The sequence below is a fragment of the Myotis davidii genome, unplaced genomic scaffold (assembly GCF_000327345.1).
Source record: "Myotis davidii unplaced genomic scaffold, ASM32734v1 scaffold292, whole genome shotgun sequence".
Lineage (NCBI taxonomy): Eukaryota > Metazoa > Chordata > Mammalia > Chiroptera > Vespertilionidae > Myotis > Myotis davidii.
The window spans coordinates 40,179-46,775 of NW_006285042.1; the positions used below are offsets into that span (position 1 = coordinate 40,179).

General features: G+C 40.3%; 1 pseudogene; it reads left to right on the forward strand.

The window, feature by feature from the left end:
* Positions 1-5,290, forward strand: part of LOC102764496 — a 5,896-nt pseudogene extending 606 nt beyond the window's left edge.
* Positions 5,291-6,597: the final 1,307 nt, after the last annotated feature.

Consider the following 6,597-nt stretch of genomic DNA (forward strand, 5'->3'; position numbering starts at 1 on the left):
AAAAAAGAATGGCCTCAGGGTGACTGTTTACAGAGATAGGGCTTGAACATGAGGCTGAGGTATTCATATGGCTGTGGATTTGGCCTACGGCACAAAGCTGAGGGTGGTGACAGGACAGCTTTGAAATAACCAGCATATGTTTAATACGGATTTCAAAAGAGAATGGAGGAGAGGCAATATCCACAAGGATAAGGACAAAAGAAAATCCATACCAAGAAACATAGTGAAACTGTACACCACCAAAGAAGTGATCTTAAAAGCAGCCAGAGAGAACAGCCAAATCATCTACAAAGGAATGACAATTAGATTGACAGCATATGTCTGTGGTAGGCAGAATAATGTCCTCCCCCTGCCCATTGCAAAGATATCCACACTGTTATCTGAATCTGAATGTGTTACCTTACATGGCAAAAGGAATTTTGCACATGTGATTAAGGTTACCCTTCAGATGAGAAGATTAGCCAGATTATTCAGATCGACCCAATTTAATCACATATATCTTCAAGAGTAGAGAATCTTTCCTAGCTGTGTCAAAGAGATAGCAGCAAGAGAGGATTTGATGCCCTGTGCTGGTTCTGAGATGTAGGGAGTTATGTGCAAGGACCAGAAAGAAGCTTCTAGCAGGGAAGGGTAACCCCAGCTGACAGACCACAAGGAAACTGGTATCTGTCCTTTAACTGCATGGAATTGAATTCTGCCTGTACCTGAGTGAGCAAGGAAGTCGACTCAAAGGCTTCCAGAAAGGAATGAAGCCTGCTAACACTTTGATTTTAGTCCCGTGAGGCCCGTAGCTGACTTCTGACCGACAGAATGTGAGGCAATAGTCACTAAGTTGTGGTTATTTGTTATGAGAGTAATAAAAAAGTAATACACTTTTTAAAACAGCAATAATGGAAACTTGAAGACATTAGTATAATATTTTCAAAGGGGCCAAGAACAATTAACTGTTAACCTAGAATTCTATATTTAGCTAAACTTTTATTTTGCCTTTATTTTTGAATAAAGACACTCTCTGACCATCAAAAAAACCCCTGAATTTACCAAAAATAAACTCCCATTTAAGAAAGTTAAAATTTAAAGGATATTCTTCAGGAAGAAGAGGGCAAAAAACAAAAATCTAAGCCGCAAGAAGGCATGATCAGCAAAGAAATGGTAAATATGAATACATGTAAATAGTCATTGTCTTCATAAAACAGCACTAATAGGAATGTCCAGTTTGGGAAATAAAATAAGATTGAAATAAAATATTGAAAATGAACCATGTAAAATGGTGGAGGGATGACTACAGTTAAAGGGGTTTAAAATCATTGTGTTGTTCAAGAGATTAAAGTTTCTTATACAGATTAAAATTTAAGGACAGACACTATAAGAAGAGAAATAAAGTATCTAACTTCTAAATAGCAGACGGAAAAAAGGAATTGAGTTTTGGGTTCAATTCTCGGTCAGGGCACATGCCCAGGTTGCAGGTCTCATACTTGGTCCTGGCAAGTACTGAAAGTAACCAATAGATATTTCTCTCTTACTTTGATCTTTCTCTCACTCCATTCCTCTCTAAAATCAATGAAAGCATACTCTCAGGTGAGAATTTTTTTAAAGGAATCCTATCTAATAAAGAGGGAATATGCAAATTGACCATCACGCTGTAACACAAGATGGCTGTGCTCACAGCAAAGGCCGAGTTCCCATAGGAGCCTTAACGAGCAATCAGCAGGGACTTGAGGCTGTGTGGTGCTGGGCCAGGGCAGGGACCTCAAGGCGTGTCCCTTGCCCCAGCCTGGGCCAGAAGAACTCAGGCCTCGACCCCCACCCTGGTGCCAGGCCAGGTGACCTGAGGCCGCACTCCCCACCTGGCAGGGCTTGAAGGGGGTGGGGCCGACTGGGTCTGGATCTAGCCCAATGGGGGTGGGGCTGGCCGGGTCTGGGTATCACGCAATTTCAAGGTGCATGTGGATGGGCGGGGACTTGACTCTGGTTCCCATGGCTCGCCCCAGACTCTGACATGAGGAAGATTTTCATATACATTTTGCTAATTTTCTTTCATCCCTGACACTTCTATTATAGAGAAAGGGCAAATAACAATATTAAAATATTTTCTCTAATTAATTCCCTTTTAATGTGCATGAATTTTGTGCACCGGGTCACTAGTCCTATATAATAAAAGCCTAATATTCAAATTGTCCCATCGGATAGGAGCTCGACCTGGAGACCAGGAGTTAGACTGCTTGCTATGACATGCGCTGACTACTAGGGGGTGATGCAGAACATGGTGGGCATCAGCGCTGCGACCTCTTGCTGGCTACCTGAGGACAGGGGTGATGGGGATGGAGGTGCAGTGAGAATGTGGGGTGTCTGCTGAACTCACTCTCACTCCCCCTGCTACCCTCCCCTGGGACACTAGTGTGCCGGGGAAGCCCCTGCACTCAGGTGCCAGGCACCCATGAGGAGCCCACCCCACACCTGCGTGGCCTCTCCTGGGTGAGCCGGGCCACAACCGCTGGGACCACAGGGGCTAGTCGGGCTCCCCGTGGGTTCGCACAGGAGCGCACTGCCCGCCTGACTTCCATGCAGCTCCACTGCGTTGCCCAGAGGCCCACGCTGCGTCCCGGCCCACAGCGTCTGGCCACACTCACCACATCTCCGTGTGGGGACTTGGGCACAGTGACTCAGGCAGAGGGGGACGTGCAGGGGCCTGGGGGCCCAGAGGTCAGCTGGGACCTGTCCTTCCACACCAGATGCTCATGCTTCAATCGCCGGCCAGGCCTAGGGACCGCACCTGTGCATGAATTTCATGCACCAGGCCTCTAGTTTTAAAAATAAACATATAAAAACAGCTAGAAAAGTAAGGAAGGGATATAACAGAATCAGGAAAATAAGTGAGATAAACAGCATGAAATGTTAGAAGTAATTCCAAATATGTAAGTGACCATACTATGGGTAATTTGGACTAAAATTTCTAGTTAAATCACAGACTGATAGATTGGCTTTTGGAATCCAACTACATACTGTTTAGAGGAAATATAAAAAGCATTAAAATACATAAAGATTTAAAATAAAAAGATAGAAAAATGCAATTACCAAATACCAGAAGAAAGCTGGTGTACCTTTATTAATAACAACAAAATAGACCTTTAGTTAAAAAGTGTTGCCCTGACCGGTTTGCCTCAGTGGATACAGCATCGGCCTGTGGACTGAAGGGTCCCAGGTTTGATTCCGGTCAGGGGCATGTGCCTTGGTTGCGGGCACATCCCCAGTAGGGGGTGTGCAGAGGGCAGCTAAATCGATGTTTCTCTCTCATCGATGTTTCTAGCTCTCTATCCCTCTCCCTTCCTCTCTGTGAAAAATCAATAAAATATATTTTCTTTAAAAAAGTGTTATTAGGAGCCTGTCCAGTATGGCTCAGTGGTTGAGTGTTGAACTATGAACCAGGAGATCATGGTTCAATTCACCGTCAGGGAATATGCCTGGTTGTGGGCTTGATCCCCAGTGTGGGGTGTGCAAGAGGCAGCCAATCAATGATTCTCTCTCAACATTGATGTTTCTCTCTCTCCCTCTCCCTTCCTCTCTGAAATCGATTAAAAATATATATTTTAGCTCTGGCCGGTTTGCCTCAGTGGATAGAGCTTTGGCCTTTGGTCTGAAGGGTCCCGGGTTCGATTCCAGTCAAGGCACATGCCCAGGTTGTGGGCTCGGACCCCGGTGGGGAGCCTGTGGGAGACAATCGATGATTCTCTCTTATCATTGATGTTTCTCCCTATCTCTTCCTCTCTGAAATCAATAAACATATTTAATATATTTTTTTATAAAAGTGTTATTAGGAATAAAAATGACTTCTGATAATAACAAGACTTCTGTATGCTATTAATAACATAGCCCCAATCTATATATATCAAGCAAAAACTGACAGAATTATAGGCAAAACTGATAACTCCACTATGAGAAGTTTAACATAGCTCTCTGAATAACTAGATCAGTGTGGTTTTAAAAATAATAATACTATAGAAGATTTGGATAACACAATTTTTAGCTAATGTACTTATTAGAACGCTCCACCCAATAATTAGAGAATATATATTCTTCTCAATTAAACACTGAACAGTTATATATACTAACCATATTCTAAGTTCAACAATTTTAAAGACATTTTTCAACTCGGCTGTGTTCTCTGACCATCATCCATGGTGCTATTAACTTAGAAATCAATACAAAATAATAGCTTAAAAATAAATGGGGATTAGCTATACAATTCAAAATAACACTTCATAGGTCATGAAAATGTAACAAATTAGAAAATAGAAACAAATTCTAATGAAGCTATACAGTTTGAGGCATTAAAGCTAAAATAGTGCTTAAATTATTCATATCCTTAAAGCTTATATTAAAAATAAGGTAGGCTCTTTCCCATCTTGCAAGACGGTGGGTGAAAAGAAGACTGAGAAGCCGGATACTAAGGAGAAGAAACCTGAAGTCAAGAAGAAAGCCGATGCCTGCAGCAAGGTTAAGGCCCCTAAGAAGGGGAAGCGCCACTGCAGCCAAAACCCCGTCCTCGTCAGAGGAATTGGCAGATACTCCCGGTCGGCTATGTATTCACGAAAGGCCATGTACAAGAGGAAGTATTCGGCCCCTAAATCCAGGATTGAAAAGAAAAAGAACGAGAAAGTTCTTGCTACTGTCACAAAACCAGTTGGTGGCGACAAGAATGGTGGTACGCGAGTGCTTAAACTCACAAAATGCCTAGATATTATCCTATTGAAGATGTGCCTCGAAAGCTGCTGAGCCAGGTAAGAAACCCTTCAGTGAGCATGTGAGGAGATTGCGGGCCAGCATCACTCCTGGGACCATTCTGATCATCCTCACTGGGCGCCACAGAGGTCAGAGGGTGGTTTTCCTGAAGCAGTTGGGCAGTGGCTCGCTACTTGTGACTGGACCTCTGTCCCTCAATCGAGTTCCTCTTCGTAGAACACACCAGAAATTTGTCATCGCCACCTCCACCAAAATTGATATCAGTGTTGTGAAAATCCCCAAACATCTCATTGATGCTTACTTCAAGAAGAAGCTGTGTAAGCCCAGACACCAGGAGGGTGAGATCTTCGACACAGAGAAAGAGAAATATGAGATTACAGAACAGTGCAAGGTTGACCAGAAAGCTGTGGACTCACAAATTCTGCCAAAAATCAAAGCTGTTCCTCAGCTCCAGGGCTACCTCCGCTCTCTGTTCGCTCTCACCAATGGGCTTTATCCTCACAAACTGGTGTTCTGAATTTCTTATAAGAACCCGATTAAGTAACTGATACATTAAAAAAATAAAAGTAGCAATTAACCAGTAAGCATCCAATTTAAGGTAAGAAAAGAAAATCAGAATAAACTTGAAAAAATAAACACAAAAAATAAGGAAATAGAAAAAAATACAACATAGAATAAAACCAATAGATATTTCTTTGTAAAGATTTGAAAAACAGACAAATCTTTGGTAAGACTGATCAAGAAAAATAAGAAAAGGTACAAATAAAGAATTTGAGAAATAAAAAGAGTATATAACTAAAATATATTAGAGATCTAAAGGTAAGACTAGAAATAATTTTATGCTAATAAACTGAGAATTAGACAAAAATGTAGATTTTCTTAGCAAAATATAACTTACCAAAATTGACTGAAAAAATAAAAAATCTGAATTTTTAACTATGTATAAGTTGAATTAGTAATTGAAAATTTACCGAACAAATAAACAAGTAAATTCAACAGGTTAAATTGATTTTACTAGTGACATTTATGTAAATTGATGCACAAATCCTAACAAAAATATTAACAAACATAATTCAGCTCTGTATAAATAAATAAATCATGGTCAATTTGGGTTTATGTCAGAAATGCAAAGATAATTTAACTTTAGAAAATCTATTAAACTCACCATATAAACATAGTTGATCCTTGAACAACCCCGGAGTTAGGGATACCAGCTTCCTGGCACAGTTGAAAATCCGTATATACTGTAACATGACTCCCAATGGATACCCAAATCCGTAGATGCTCAATTCCTCTATAAACAATGGTGTAGATCAATGCGTATAGTTGGCCCTCCACATCTACAGAATCCCAAATGCAGATGGAATACATTATAGGTATTTACTTTAAAAAGTATGCACATAAGTGGACCCATGCAGTTCAAACTCATGTTGTTCAGGGTCAACTGTATATTAAAGAGTATGCTCATTTCAATACATAGAGGAAAATCATTTGATAAACAATTCATAAAATGATGTCTACCAAAAACCTATAACAAGCATCATATTTTCTGGTAAAACATTAAAATGATTCCCTAAAAAATTAGAAGTGAGACCATGGATGCTTCCTATACCGCTTACATTAAGTAACGAATTAGAGCTCCTGTCAAACACCATAAAGAACAAACAAACAAAAAGACTGAAAATAAAGAAATAAAAACGTCATTAATCACTGGAAATATAATTGCCTATGGAAAATCCAAGAAAATCTGGAGACAAATGATTAAAATTACTAAAAGCATTCTCCAAAGTTCTAAATAGAAGTTATACATTAATCAATTTCATTCGTATGCATGAGAAACAGTAAATGTAATGACTT